Source organism: Mastomys coucha, unplaced genomic scaffold (assembly GCF_008632895.1).
Source record: "Mastomys coucha isolate ucsf_1 unplaced genomic scaffold, UCSF_Mcou_1 pScaffold22, whole genome shotgun sequence".
NCBI lineage: Eukaryota > Metazoa > Chordata > Mammalia > Rodentia > Muridae > Mastomys > Mastomys coucha.
The window spans coordinates 185908508-185925326 of NW_022196905.1; the positions used below are offsets into that span (position 1 = coordinate 185908508).

Here is a 16819-nt window from a genome sequence, read left to right on the forward strand (position 1 = left end):
TTTTAGATATTTTCTTTATTTATATTTCAAATGATATCTCCCTTCCCTGGATATAGGATTGGTTGAAGATCTTTTCCCAATCTGTTGTTCCCCCTTCTAAGAAGGATCGAAGTATTCACACTTTTGTCTTCCTTCTTTTTGAGTTTCATGTGATTTGTGGATTGTATTTTGGGATTCTGAGCTTCTGGGCTAATATCCACTTATCAGTGAGTGCATACCATGTGTGTTCTTTTATGATTGGGTCACCTCATTCAGGATGATATTCTCCAGATCCATCCATTTGCCTAAGAATTTCATAAATTCATTGTTTTTAATAGCTGAGTAGTACTCCATTGTGTAAATATACCACAATTTCTGTATCCATTCCTCTGTTGAGGGACATCTGGGTTGTTTCCAGTTTCTAGCTGGTATAACAGGGGTCTGCTGCCACACCCAAGCTTCATTTACTGTAATTTGGCCCCACCTTCATCCCCTTTTCCACAGCTCAAGTATGCTGTCAATCAAAGATTATGGAGTTGGGGAGTACTGGTAGCTGTAAATGTGTAAATGTCGTTGCTTCTTGATTACCCTGTGCTGGTTGAAGATTTAGTGCATTCTCAGTCCTCTAACCACTTGTCTATCTGCTTCCTGATTTTCTAAATTTGGTTACTATTTTTCTCATCATTTTGTCCTTTTAGATAAAGATTTTCAAAGTTAAAAACTTTGTGATCTTTTTGGTGAGGTTTTGGAAGAGAAAATTTTAAATGTGTGAGATCAATTCACTCTCTTCATTCTAAAGCCTTTTATGTGATGTGTGTACATGTATGCATATGTATACATACATGTTTATGCACACACACATAATATACATATCATATACACATATAAACATACACATATATACACACATGTATGTGTTTGTATATATATAATATAGTATAAAATATATAGTATATATAAATTATTATTTTTCAATACCTGAAGCTCTTGACCAATTCAAACCTAACATATAAAGATAAAGGTATAATTTTTGATTCTTTACTTGGGTTTAGTAGTTTCAGAAAGTAAAGTTTTTTTTTTCTGTTACATTTTTCTCTAGGCACCTTGATAAAGGCTTAAGTTCTGTCATAAATTTTTATGTATTTTGTATCAGTACTGTGTAAAATAAATTATAAATATGGTAAAAACCTTTTGTGTAAGCGATTCATAATACATTCTTGAGGTGGCTTCTGTGTAGTTATCCAACTGTGTCTCCTAGCATTTTTAATAACCTTCTTAATATTTTCTGTCATCCCCATCTGTTTGGATTTAAGGTTGATTATCCAGACAAGCTGTGCTGCAAAGAGCCACCTGATCACTTCAGTGCATGCCATGCAGGTGTTAGCCTCGTGACATTTTCGGGGAGGTAACATAAAACCACTCCTGCTACCTTATCCCCACATCTCCTAGGTAGGCAGATTACCCAAAACCCTGGAAAATTAAGCGTAGACACAATCATAGAGAATCACGTCACTGGTTCTTTAAACCAGCTCAACTTAACCTGGCACAGATTCCCTAATGGGCAATTCTCTGACTGTATCCCTAGGGGAAATATATTGAGCATAGGCAAAGGTTAAGGCAGAGGAGTGTGCGGAGACGAGGAGGCAGCCAATCAGATGAAGAGGGTCTAAAGATCCAACGCCTGCAGGCGAGCAGCACCAAACCCAGCTGCTTAGTCTCCTTCAGTTGCGGATGAACAGCGCATATACGTTTGTTGCAAAGGCTTCTTATGGTGGCTGTAGCCAGCGAGCAGCCCCTATCTAAGAAGAGAGGAATAGATGCCCAAGCAACTCATTCTGCATAGCAGCTGCCACGACAACCCTCCCTGTGCTGGAATGTGCTCACTTGAAGGTATTGGTTCTTTTACATTAAGCCCCTATGATTTTTAAGAAAGAAGCAGAGAAGGCTGGTGCTGGGGAGACTTTCTGCTTTCTAGTAACGCTTTGTTCCTTCTCTGGCTAATCCTTGCTTTAAAATGCTTAACCTCTGGCTGAGGCTACGCTAGGCGGAATAAAAGGGACACTTTCCATTGCCTAAGCGGCTGCACAGACCCTTTATTAGGACAGCCTCTTTGTTAATGTTGCTATTGTTCTCAAGGTAAGCTGGTTCATAACCGCTGCCTTCAATCTTCACATTCTGCTACTTTCATAACTAAGAATACAGGGCAGGAGGTGGGGTGGGAAGAATGGGACTATGTGTCTTCAAGGTTGTTGCAATTTCTCTAATTATCTACCAGCCTCAGAGACAAAAAGCTCCAAACTGCTGATCAAACGTAGAGGAAGAATTTGGCTTGTAATCGGATTCCTCTGTGCTTAGGATGCAAGGTTTATTAAGAAAACAAAACAAAAACAAAACACACACACACATTTACACATACTCACACACACCAGCACCACCACCAAAACACTTTTCAATCCTGCTTAATAATTAAGATGCCTTAATTATCATCTATTACTGGGAGCTAGTGCAATCATCCTTGTTTTAGTTGCCAAGGTAATTGGGAGGATAATTCAATATGCTCCAGAGTAACAAAAGACCCCTGAGAAACACGCGCGTTAGATGAGGCATGGAGTGGCTCACGGAGCATTTATTTCTCCGAGTGTGTCCTGTCTTTTGTCTTTTGGCCCATCAGTTATGTTAGCAGAAATAGGTAACCCGGGGACTTCCATGGTGTTCCCTGGACTTACACTCGCACGGCTATTTATCCTATATGTTACAGAGGGCTTAATCTAAGCCTAGGAAGGGAAATTGTTGATTGTATGGAAGCTTTCACTGGTTAAGCTCTGCGTTAGCGTCTGCGGGACATCTGAAGTCATGCATCAGCTGACCTTTTCGGGGGAAGCAATATAGCATCTTTGTAGAGTTAATTATTAAAGGGCTTTTGTTGTTGTTGTTGTTTTAGATGTTAAAGCATTGCTAGAGTTTCTGTATTTTCAAATGTGGTATCTTATTACTTTTAATTCACTTAATTATTGTCTGTGGAACTAAGTATACTTAACTGTGTAAAGTTATCAGTTATGTTATCATGACAGTCTTTGGCATTTTGGGTTGCTCTATTCAAATGTGAATGAATGATTCTACTTACCAAGTGTGAAACTCAAGTCAAACTGGTATTTAGATCTAATATTCTTTTTTTTTTTTTTTTGAAAATCACTACCTAATAATCATAAGCCATAAAACTAGTGATAAAACTGTAAAAATTTAAACTCTAATTTGTAACATTAAAAAATCAGCAGTAAAGTAAACCAAGATTATTTTTCCTATGTGGGAAAATCTTATTTCTTACTACCTGGGCATTGCTTCTGAGAAGGTGAATTAAAAATTAACAGGATGCCCACAGGGAGTCCACTAACAACTTTGATGAATGGCAATGGTACCTGGCATCTGGTAGCACATGAGATCACACACAAGGTCAGCATCCTGAACTTGGCTATAAGTAATGTTGTACATGGGATGGCATAAGTCTCTTTTTGCTAATGGAAAAGAAAAGCAGGAAGTAATCTTAGAGAGGTAAAAGAACAAGGCATCCCCCAAGAGGCATTAGAGGAGAGAAACCTGAGGTATAGCCTTGACACCAGAAAGTCCCACTTCCTGTGTAAACTGGGGAAGAGGAGAGGGGACAAGACTTACTTTACTGGCTTATGAGAATTATAAGAAGCCTACATAAAAATACATAGTTCTTATAATAAAATAAGGACATTGTTATGAGGACATTAGAGCAGGTTGACTTTCGTTCATTGGCACTGACAAAATCCTTCCTTTGAGAACCCTTATACTCCCCCCTCCCTGTTAGAGTGGGAGAGATGGTCTTCTCCAGGAAGAGTCCCCTGATTGGTTATCCAATACCAGGCAGTCAGCTGTGAGACCATATAGATACATACAGGAAACAGTATACAGACTAAGTAAGTTACATTTACATATTTAGGAGTCCATGTATAAAAAAAGAGGTCATGAGTTTGAGAGAGATGGGGTTGGGTGCATGGGAGGGGTCTGAGGGAAAGAAGGGAAAGGATGAAATGATCTAATTATATTACAATAAAAAAAATGGCTACAGAAATTTCTCCTTTAGAAGTGGAACTTAGTCCAGTTGAGACTTCAGAAAAGTCTGAAGTGCTGTAGTGTCTCTTTACCTGTCCTCACTCCCCCTCTCCCCCACCATTCCCCAGTACTCCTACATCTCTCATTTAACACCAGACTTCTACCTGCTGAGAGCATTACTTTCAGTATGATGCTCTTGAATCCTATGTAAATGCAATTACCTCAGAAAGAAGACAATAAGTTGTTATTACCTGGCTGTGTTTTGTAAGGACCTGAGAGAGGTTGCCTACTAGACCTTGCTGAGTAGGTAACAAAGTCCTGAGAAGGAACAATGAGAATACCAGGGAGAAAGAATACAAAAGAGAAAAGCTAACGGAAAGAGCAGGGTGTGGAAAATATATTCCAAGATGCCCAGATAACAATCAATAACTACAAAGGAAGTTGGGTTGCCAGTCCAAAATAACACCAAACCCCCAGGTAGGCAGCAATGTTGGAGAGAAGCATGACATACATGGTTTTTGTTTTGTTTTGTTTTGTTTTGTTTCTCTTGGTCACCTATAAGAATATTTGCCTTAAGCTATCACTTTGATGTATGTAGCAGGAACTGACTACTGGCCCAAGGGAAAGGACCCTCAGTTTAAGAGACAAAGTAAAAGTTTTATTTTGTTCTTATACTAACTTTTGTCAAAGGGCATGCAAGGAATACTGTGAAGAATCATGTCTGTGAAAATTAGCTTTGGTCCTGTACAAGCTAGACTCCAAGTACAACAGCAAGAATGATCTTCTAACTCGGGTATCTGGCCAACTCTCCATTTTCAAGGTTTCTCCTGCATGTCTCTTTGATCATGTCCAGCTTCATGATAATTCTGCTTAGTCCCTCATCTATGAGAGTGATCTGATTTAGAGAAGTCCATATTATAATTGTCCAGTGAAATCTCTAATCTCACTGCAATGCAAAGGACTCTGCGTGAAGGTACATCACAAAAAACTATGTTAGCTTTTTCTTGCCTAGTATTTATGATAGTATGCTGCCTTAGTTTTGTAAGTTTTGTTTCCTTACCATATTGGAATTCTTCCAAGGAAAAGATAGACCATGCTTTCAAATCTACTACTGTGACACAGGACATATTCCATTTTATTGAAGGCATTAACACCATTCCTTTCTTGAGATGTGCATGGCTGTATTAACATTGAGCTAACACCCACCAAAGTTACATGGAAGATAAAGTGACCCCACGGTAAGATATGGGGCCAGACACAATGGTGCATCTTCATTATCCCAGCACTCAGAGAGCAGAGGATCACTCACTCTAGGCCAGCTTGGGTTACATATAGAAACTCAGTCAGAAAGAAAATTTAAATCTGTAAGTCAAGGAAAAAGTCATTTTGGTTTAATAGCATTCAACCATCTCAGGTTACTCTGCCCAGGCATCTTCATGGACTCACAAGTGCCAGAGAATTGAGCTGATCCCAAGCTATTCTGAAAAATGAATGTACATTGATAAAGTGCTAGGTCAGTCTCATCTGTGTAAAGGCCAAATCCAGAATGTACATTGGTGGAAAGAATGGCTAAGATCAGGCCAAAGGGATACCAGAAATGTCTTCCACCTCAGGGAAGGTGGAAGTTAGCTTCTAACGTTAGTGGAGACTGCAGCATTAGCCAAGCAATAAGTTGGACCTCTAGAATCAGATGAAGGGCTTTCTGCCTGAACCACTATGATCAACCCTACTCAATACTGGAAAACATATAAAGGTATTTCCAAGCTTACTATGAGCAGTCCCTTTCCAGTCCCTTACAACGACTTGAACTCTCTACTTGTGTCTCATCCTGGCATCTTCGTGTGGACTGTGGACCAAGCCAAGTACATGTTCACTGTAATACGTCCAAGGGAGTGATGTGATGCAAGTACCTGTTAACGACCAGTTATAAAATCCCTTTCAGGCAGGTAATGGAAAACAATGAAGCTTTTTTCTTGGACTACTACCAAAGTTTGTCTTGTTTTGTTTAGGATGATGTCAGTGAAGCTCATTTGAAGATAGAATCTAGGTTTATGACCTGAGAGTCAGTCAGTCTAAGATTCCTTCCTTCTCTCCCAGCTTTAAATGCTTTCAATGGTTTTCCTCTCAGCAGACACAAAGGAAACCTCTCAATGCCTTCATTTTGTGAATGTTCAGCTTCTTTGTAGACCATTTGGGGCTCTGTTCCATTTGTATTCAGTTCACAGAAACACCCACCTTCCCCTTTTACTCAGCACCATAGAACAGAGATAGTCACTTGCTGTTGACACAGGTCATAGTACAGAATCTCAAGTGTCCCTCAAAAGCCTAGTCGATCTATTCCTAGAGGAAACAATAGATTATGTTGGTAAAGAAGACCCTCAATGAGTAATGATATATATCAAAAATTAAGTATTGGGACTAGAGGATTGGCCAGGTTGTAAACACAGGTATGAACACCTGAGTTCCATCAACACACACACACACACACACACGCACACACACACACACACACACACACACAGCTTGTCAGGGAGGGAAATCCTTGTTTTAACCCTAGTACTGAAAAGTGGAAACAGGAGGATCCCTGGCTAGGATTCATTGGCTAGTTGAATTTGAAACTCCAGGCCAATGACAGACATTGTCTCAGCAAACAAAGTGAGCATCTCACAAAGAATGACACCTAAGGTTGTTCTCTAACATGTGTGCATACACAAAGAGACATGCAGAAAGACACATCACACACACACACACACACTTACACACACACACACACACTTACACACATACATATATACATAACACCCAATAGAGATTTGTATTTATCCTGGCTCTTTTTTCAAGAATCATTACTGCCTCTCCCCCTAAGGGCCTTTTAACAATTCTTTGCTACTCTGTTGAGTTCATTCAAGCACTAGGTAAATATTTGAATGGACTCAGTAGTTTCTTCAAAGTAACTTATAAAAATGTTGCCTTGTAGTCTTCATCCTGTATTGAAATAGACTTCTGTCAATCACTCTGGCCTCACCTTCTACCTCCTTTCACAAAAACTATAACATGTCCTAGGCCTAATTTCATTTCATTCATCAGAGCCAAGACTGTATCAAAATAGACCCTGCAAACCTTATTCTTAAAGTATTCTTGACAGAACCAATTACGTTTTGTAGAAAAATGCCTTCATCCTTCCTCTCCCTCTCCAGTCATCACAAGGCATGTCAGACCACAGTGTCATGAGAACAAAATGCCACTGAGCATTTTGATAATGTTGACATTGTCAATTAAATTCCCAAAATTGTCTCAAATCCAGGGTTTTCTTTGAAGTTCCTATTGTCTTTGTTTGAAACCTTACATCTCTTTTCTGATGACTATTATTACTTTTGAAACATAGTCTTTTTGTATAGCCTGGCTGGCCTTGAATTTTTTATGTACTCCAGGCTGGCCAAGAACTCAAAGCAGTCTGTTGTATGTAGCTTTTGCTACCTTGTCTAAGTTCCTGGAATGTACTACACTACAAGCCACCACTCTGCTCCAGAGAATATTGAATATGAGGGTCAAAACACAGACACACACAGTTGTTCAATTTCAACTTGCCTTTTTGACACAATTGCTGGATGGTACTTATCTCCCACCTGGAGAAGCATGCCCTTATTAATATTCTTATCTTTGCACCTGTGTACCAGTCAACTTTAGTTGCTCAGTTACATCTAGTCCCAGCTAGGCTTCCCCAACTGACTGCCTATAGGAGTGGCCTGTGGTCACTTGATCCAAGATCTCACATGGCTTGCTACCTTTTCTCTCTCAGAAGCATTGCTAACTCTCTCTCTCTCTCTCTCTCTCTCTCTCTCTCTCTCTCTCTCTCTCTCTCTCTCTCTCTCTCTCTCTCTCTCTCTCTCTCTCTCTCTCTCTCTCTCTCTCTCTCTTTCTCTCCTTCTCTCTCTCTCCTCACTTCTGGGGACCCAGAAGTCCCACCTATTCCCTCCACCTAGCAATTGGCCCACAGCTTCTTTACTGATAAATCAAGAGCCAATTGGGAAAGAGGACCTTAGCATCAGAACTATCCCTAAAGCACTCTCCATTCCTAAGTATTAGGACTACAGATATATACCATCATGCCTGGTGGTGGTATTCTGTATAACTGAAGAAAACCTGTCTCACCTGTGACACATGGTAATGTGTCAGGTAAAAAAGTTTTATGTTACCTAATTAAATATTGAGAATCATTATGAATTGTTAGAATTCTTCTAACAGGGCTATACCTTCTAATGATCCCCCGTCTATGGGCCAAGCATTCAAACAGATGAGTATATGGGGGCCAAAAGTATTCAAATTACCACATGAATGCACCACAGTATACTACCCATCTTCGTTACTACATCTGGACTATTAGAGAGTAGAGAAGTGTACATGTGTAAATGAAATGATAGATGAAGAACAAGTGAGATAATTAATGAGAAAAAGAGATGGGGGTTGACTAATGCATATTAGCAATATGACACCGTTTCTCAGTATAAAAACATAATTTAAGGAAAGACTAGGACCCATGAACTATAGAAAAAAAATGTTTCATAAGCAAAGCAAAACAGAGGAGTTGGGGGAAGACCTTAAAAAACTATATGCTCTAATGGAGACTAGATAAATTCAGACAAATATTGATGGTCTGATGAGAGATATAAATTAACAGAGAAGACACATTTGAGAATTCATGTAGGAAGAATATAGGATGCATCAAACAGAGGTTTTATTTCCTCAAGAATCTGCTGAGATAACTTAGATAAAAATGAAACAGTTACCAAGGCAATATGCACAGGGCCTGGGCATATCTGTATCAGATCTTCTGTGTAGGTATTATGGTTTCTGGTTTATGGGATTCCAAAGTGTGCCAACAGTGGGTCTCTGATTCTTGTGTCTTCTCTTAAGCTCTTTTCCTTCTGTTGATTTGTTTTACCCTAATTTGACATGACAGTTTTGTTTTAACTTATTACATTTTATTTTGTTGTATTTTTTTTAAGAACAAATGAATAAATGAATGGATAAATGCCCAGCCACTGGGTAAAGGTTAACAAACGAACCATCACTTATATCTGCTGGGAGGGGGAAATGAGTTTTCTTCAACAGATAGGTGCTAGGTATATCAACCACACCAGGGTAGGCTTCGTGTTCAGTAGTAGTTTAATAGCATGAAATTGGACTCCACATGTTTTGTTTGGTTTTGGTTTTAGTTTTGGTTTTGTGTGTGTGCATGTGCACATGCATTCTTGTGTGTGTGTGTGTGTGTGTGTGTGTGTGTGTGTGTGTGTGTCTTTTATTTGGTTATAGAGTGGTGATTTTTTTGGAAGTGGTTTTATTGAGTTTTCATGGTCTTGGGGGGCTGTGTTGTTGTTTTTGACTTTTTAAGTCTGAGTGGGTAGGAAGGGGAAGAGGATCTGGAGGACTTGGAGGAAGAGAAGAATACAATCAAATATATATTTGTATTTAAAATTATCTTAAATAATGAAAAATATAGTGATGATGATGATAATGGTGATGATGATGATAGTGATAATGATGATGATAAAAAGAGGAAGAGAAAAGAACCATTCACACTCAAATTAACAATTTTCTCTTTAGCTAGAACTTGGGTCCATGTTTTAAGCATATTATATAAATGAGTTTAATTAAACTTTTAAAAACTCAAAATATGGGAAGGAGGGTTCTAAATCCCATTTTGTAAATGAGTTAACAGAAGTGCTTGGGCTTCTTTTAGACCACATAGTTGGAACCTAGAAGACTTAGTGGATATTGTTTATACCTTTCCTCACTCTGCTGAGGTATGCCTTCCTAGCCTGGGCTAGAAAAAGTTGAATGTGTTACTTTGGTAGAGAAAAGCCTGATGTCACCCTCAGAGTTTGAAACTACAGGCAAATTAAGAAATTAAAAAGCAAAGAAAATTAAGAAAGTAGAATAAACAAAGCCTTTCCATTCTAGGTTAAGTGAGTTAAGAACTGTGAGGTTTCCTTACCTGTGGCCAGTATTCCAGTGTGTCCCGTTACTACAGCAGGGGAGTTACTGAGCTTATTGACATCTAATCATGTGCTTAGGCTATGTTGTTCAGGATGTGATGAGAGGGGAAAAGATAGAAGAATTCAAGAAAATTGAAAAAGGAAAATCTATAAATGCTATATATATATATATATACATATATATATTTATAGATATATATTTATATATATCTATAAACCCTTTATCTGGATGCATACCTGAAGTCTATGGCATTTAAAAGATGTGAGCTATCAGTCTGCTCAAAGTCTAGGGAGAAGTTTCAGACTATTTTTTAAATTCAAAACCAGTTACTTTTAAAAATGCTTTGATTTGAAATAGAATTATATCACTTCTGCCCTTCCTTTCCTCCTCCAGCCCCTCCCAGTTAGCTTCCTCAAGCTCCTCCCATTTCCCCCATCCTCAAGCTAAGGATGTTACATAGATACATACATACATGCATACATACATACATACACACATGCACACATGCACACACATACATGCATACTATACACACACACACACACATACATATATAAAACCTACTGAGTCTGATTTTAAGTCTGATTTTGTTGTTTGTGTGTATATGGTTTCACGGTTGACCACTCTGCATTGGACAAACATGCAGTTATTGATAAAAGATTATTTTTGTACTTTGCACAATCCCATAGGCTATAAGTTTGTATTTTATATAACTAAAGTAAATGTTTTACCCATTTCATGAGATAATATGCTAACCGCAACTTTTCTTGGTATTCTGCATTTAAAAAGTCTATGCTGTAGCACATGTCCATGTGAAAAAGTTGGGTTAACATGAGCCCAGTGAATTTATAACATTGATACTTTTTGAAAAAATGAGTGTATTATTTCATAAGACATCTAGTGGATAGGGAGATGCAAGATTCATCCATCTCTTTGTTTTGATTTATATTATAATCCCTTTGCTGATATTTTAATCAGTAAGCCATCTACCAAATTGAAATGTGTTGGAAGATAACTGTCCCAGCAACACCATATAGTGGTTCTTCTGTAGTTCATATCCATGTCTAACTTGGATTTTAAATTGTATACCTTGTGGGCTGGAGAGATGGCTTAGCGGCTAAGAGTACAGACTGCTCTTCCAGAGGTCCTGAGTTCAATTTCCAGCCACCACATGGTGGCTCACAACCATCTGTAATGGGATCCGGTGCCCTCTTCTGATGTATCTGAAGACAGCAAAACTGTACTTATGTATAATAAATAAACAAATCTTTTAAAAAAATTGTATACCTTGTATATTTTCCGATTCTTTCAGACAACAACATTTAGAAAAATAATACGTGTAGGTTTATTGTTCTTCTCAACCCATTTTCCCCAATCTCTCCTTTATATCCATTCACAGATTTGATGCCTGGCTTTGGTTGGAGACTGGACACAGTCCAGTTGAGGAATTACCCCCATCAGATTGTCCTATAGGCATGTCTGTGGGCATTTATTTCATTATTGTTAATTGATGGAGGTGGTCCTAGCCCACTATGGGAGGCACCACTCCTGGGCAGAGGCCTTGGGTGGTGTAAGGAAGCTAGCTGAGAAGAAGCTAAAAGCAAGTCATTAAAGCCTATGCCTCTGCATCTTCGCCTGTGGTCTCCCTCTATTAAAAGCTTCAGTTCCTGCCTTCAGGTTTCTGCCTCAGCTCTCTTTTATAACTGAGAGCCAAATAAGACCTTTTGTTCATGTCCTTTTTTTTTTCATTTTTTATTAGATATTTTCTTTATTTACATTTCAAATGTTATCCCCCTTCCTCATTTCCCCTACAAGAACTCCCTATCTCATTCCCCCTTCCCTTGCTCCCACCAACCCACCCTCTCCCACTTCCTGGTCCTGGCATTCCCCTACACAGGGGCATTGAGCCCTCATAGGACCAAGGGCCTCTCCTCCCATTGATGGCTGACATGGCCATCCTCTGCCACATATGCAGCTGGAGCCATGGGTCTCTCCATATATACTCTTTGCTTGGTGGTTTAGTCCCTCGGAGCTCTGGGGGGTCTGGTTGATTCATATTGTTGTTTCTCCTATGGAGCTGCAAACCCCTTCAGTTCCTTGGGTCCTTGCTCTAGCTCCTCCATTGTGGGTTTGGGGGTGGAACACCTTGTGCTCAGCCCATTGGTTGACTGAGAGCATCAGAACAATGTATTGTGCTTTGATTTGTCACAGTTATGGCTATAACCTTTTAACAGATCCCTAGGCCTACCCCTCCAAGATCTACATAAATGCTAGCTTTGAAGACACATTTATTCATGTTAACAGCTTCCCTAAACTTTGCTTAGAATACCATTTGTGCTCAGAATAGACTCCAATTCCTCTCGTGGATTAACTTCAGTCTTTCTGGATCATATCTCTCTATATAAGCAGCTATTTGGTCTCTGTACCCTTGTTCTATGTTCCACACATTTTGAACTACCTGAGCTGCCAAACATTTCCCATGCCAAGCTCTTCTAAATGATGCTGCTTCCAGGTAGAACATAACCTTTCCTATCCCTTCATCAGGCCCCCACTTTGGTCTTCTAATACTTCCTGCAATCAGGATTTACACAGTTGTTTCATTACCACAATTCATTTACAGCATTTTTTATCCATTCCCCTTTTAACCTACTATACAGATATTATTTCTTGTAGCTTGAGCAGATACTGTTTGCATATTTAGAACAATGACTCCTAAGTGGGGAAGCTTGTGGTCTCACTCCCGAAGGTCCCTGTCCATAATGGCAGACATCACTGGCACATGTATGGCTTTTGCTGGGGGAGAGCTACAAAGATCCTTAGATTATAAAGAATGTAGCTCTTCTTGACAATCATCAGTTTACTCTAAAGTAATATCATGTTCTAAATAACTATGAGGCTTGTCTACATTGAGAGCTTGAAGAATCCAAAAAGTGTCTCTGGATATACCTGCTCTGGATGTGTTGAAGTGGTGGTCTGTGAGTGAAGTCATTCTCCTAGAAACACCACAAAAGCCACTCTGAGCCTGAGAGGCAAAGGGAGTGAGAGATGAAACATCGATGCCTAACAGACATCTGGTGCCTGCCATATACTGTGAGCTTCTCTCTGGGACCTCTGAGTCACTAGTCAGGATCTAAACAACTGTCGGAAAGCAAGAGAAGATTGTTTTGATAAAAGCAGTGAAAACTAGCAGCTAGGCTCCAAGCTGTAGAGGACACAGACTAGAAACTTGAATGCATAGTGCAGAGGATGCAGAAGAAAGTCTTCTGACAGGAACCAGGCCCAGTGGGACCAAGTTCTCAAGAGGCAGGAGAGACCCAAGCTACTAAGTCAGTTCCACACATTTAAACACAATGGTGATCACTCTTATCAAGTGTTGAATTAAAACACTTACATTAGAGAAAATACAAATGATAACACATAGGTTAACTGCTCACTGATATATCTCTTGTCCTGATTATTAAGTATGTAACTGTTCATTGTTTGGGGAGTATGGCACCCCAAATGTGACTAAGCAGTATTAGTCACTACTGTATCACTGGGACCAAAATACTTAGATTAAACAGTATGGGGAGCAGGAGATTTATTTTGGCTCAAACGTACAGAGCATTGGAGCCCATCAGGGTGGCCTCAGCATGGTGGAAGGGGCACGTTGTAGATGCTATTGACATAGAGACAGACTGGAGGCAGACAGCAAGGCTAGGTTTGAGTAAGAACGACCCCCATAGGCTCATATAGATGTGATAGATGTGGACTTCTTGGAGGAAGTGAGTCACTGGGAGTGGGTTTTGAGGCTTCAAAAAAGCCTAATGCCAGGGTCTGCATTAAAATCGTCAAGATCTCACAAGTTCTAAGAGTTTCAGAGCTTTCCAACACAGTGCCACCTGCCAAGGGAACATGTATTCAAAACAGGGGCCTGGGAGGGACACTTCGTATTAAATTGACCACAGACAGTTCCTCCTATTGTTTTTTGTTGCATTCCCAGAAACACACTGAGCAGTGTGAAGAGCTGTGACCATCCCCAGTAACTATCTCTGACAATATGAACCAGTTTGCATCAGAGTGGAAGACCCAAGATAAAAACAAACATTAGACCATCCCCAGTAACTATCTCTGACAATATGAACCAGTTTGCATCAGAGTGGAAGGTCCAAGATGAGAACAAACATTATCTTCTCTCCTGTCTATATTACCAATGCACTAAGGACAAGAACCACAGATGCAATGGTTCTGAATACAGGAAGGACTGGGAGTGGCGGCTAAGGTCCTCCACTCTAGCATTCTGAGTGTACAGGTAAGAAAAGTGCCCCAAATTAAAGGCAAGCCTGGAATACAGAATAAGACCCCAACTCAAAAGCATCACAACAAACCAGTCATCAAGCAGTCTCAACAGAAAAACAATAAGAAAGACAGAAATTGTATTTAAGAGATACAAGCGCAGCCCCTTAGGATGAACCACAACATGAACTAACTAGTACCCTCAGAGCTCCCAGGGACTCAACCACCAACCAAGGAGTACATATGGTGGGACTGACTGCTCTGGCAGCATGTGTATAGTAGAGGATTGCAAAGTTGCTCATCAATAGGAGGAGAGGCCCTTGGCCCTCTGAAGGTTCTGTGCCCCAGTATAGGGGAATGCCAGGGCCAATAAGTGGGAGAGGGTGGAGTGGCAAGCAGGGGGAGGGGGGAGGCAACAGGGGTTTGTTCTTGTTTTTTGTTTTTTTTTGTTGTTTTGTTTTGTTTTTGGAGGGGAAACTGGGAAAGGAGAAATCATATGACTTGTAAATAAAGAAAATATCTAATAAAAAAAGAGATAGAAGCACCAGATACATTGCCCTGAGTGTTAGGAATGTAGAAAATATGAAATGGGGACTGGAGAGATGGTGCAGAGGTTACAAACTCTGGTAGCTTGTGTTGGTCTGAATAAGAATGATCCCCATGGGTTCATATAGATGTGGTAGATGTGGCCTTGCTGGAGGAAGTGTGACCTCGTTGGAGGAAGAGTGTCACTGGGGGGTTGGGTTTTGAGGCTTCAAAAAAGCCTACGCCAGACCCAGTCTCCCTCTGTCCCCATCTCTCTCTCCTTGTGGATCAAGATGTAGCTCTCAGCTACTTCTCCAGCATCATCACTACATTCTGTCATGTTCTCTGTCATGATCATAATGGACTTAAGCAAGCCTCCAGCTGAATGCTTTCTACTACATAAGTTGACTTGGCCATGCTGTCTATTCACAACAATAGAACAGTGACTAAGACATGGCCCTTCCAGAGGATTTGGGTTGGACTCTAGCACACATATGGGAGCTCACATCTCTTTTTAACTCCAGTTCCAGGGGACCTGATACTGTCTTCTTGCTTCTGTGTGTACCACATGCACAAAGTGCACATACACACATGCAAGCAAGACACCTATTTAATCCATATAAAGCAAAAAATTTAAAAACTAAAGAAAATATGAGATGGAGAGATGATGTAAGGAGAAATTCTACACTATTTAAAGAAGAGATAGAAAAGCTCACTTGAGTAGGCATATAGTCAGAGTTCTTTCCAAATTTCTTTCCAAAAGAATTTCCACAGATTCTCTTTTTCTGTTATCATTATAATTAACATCATATGAAAATTCTCAAGATAAAACTGAATTTTTGCATTGCTTAGTTTATCTGAGTCTTATTTTTCTCTGTATAAAACATATAACTAGAAAATGTTGACTTCTTAAAGTTGTTTCTTCTAGAACTACTCTGTGGTTCTATGGACCTAAAACATATTATGTAGACTTTGAGACACAAGTGGGAATGAGGTATTGTTGTTCAAGTGTTGATGGAAGCATTAGGAGGAAAAAGTCAGACCTGAGGATGAGCGTGGGCTAAATTAGAGACAGAGAACAGAATGTCTCAGAGTCAGAAAGGACGTCAGGAATTGAGAAGTGGACTCTCTTTAAAAAGCAAGAATCCTTGGATACAAAACTGGGAAGGCACTCAGAATTGTTCATTATTTGAGATTTTTTTTTTTATAGCTAACATGTCTAGACATAGAGGTTAGAAGAGGGATAAACAAGAGCAACACATGTACTCTTCTCATAGAGATTATATAGTAGAGGGAGAAGACAAATAACATATAGGAAAAATATAATTTCACGGCCCTATAATAGAAGGGTGAAAGGAGCCAGACAGTCTGGATTCAAATCACAGCCCTCCAACCTGACCCAGAGAAAGACTCTTCACCTTTTCATGCCCCAGTACTATCAGTGTGACACAGAAAATAGGACCTTCCTCTTATGGTTGTTTATATGTGAAGATTGATGAGAGTAGCCCCTGTAAAAAGTTTAAACAGGGTATGATGCATTTAAGTCTGAAATAAATGTTAGCCTTTGCCGTGCTGATCGCTGAAGGGTGATAATAAAGCATCCGTGCATGGCTTCCTGCTCCAGTCCAATTAGCATCTGTGGTGTCTAGATAAATCTTCCCTATAAAGGGATGCTCTGTGCATCATAAAGTGTTTAGCCGTGCCTTTGGCCTCCACTTACTCATGCTAGGCACACTTCCTGGTAATGATAACCCCAAATGACTCTAACCTTGTGAAAAAGATCCCTGGGAGGCAAAAATCTCTCCTGTTTGAAAACTGCTGAGTTAGAAAGTAAACAGCTGCAGCGCCTCAGAGTTCTGAAAAATGAAAAAAAAGGAAAAAGAAAAGACACAGGGAGAGAACCCGAGAACCCTGGGTGATGAACAGGAAGGAAGTATTTATGTACAGCCACAAAGAGTAGTGGGTG

General features: G+C 39.8%; 1 protein-coding gene and 1 long non-coding RNA gene across 5 annotated transcripts in view; one reads left to right on the plus strand and one right to left on the minus strand.

Moving 5' to 3' along the window:
* Positions 1–16819, minus strand: part of LOC116069220 — a 48557-nt gene that overhangs the window by 17660 nt on the left and 14078 nt on the right. The gene's annotated exons all lie outside the window — the stretch shown is intronic.
* The window catches only part of Sorbs2 (sorbin and SH3 domain containing 2), a 328789-nt gene continuing 313526 nt past the window's right edge, over positions 1557–16819 (plus strand). For both annotated transcript variants that reach the window (XM_031339657.1, XM_031339658.1), the window contains exon 1: positions 1557–1869. The gene's annotated coding sequence lies outside the window, so the exon portion shown is untranslated. The remainder of the gene's footprint in view (positions 1870–16819) is intronic.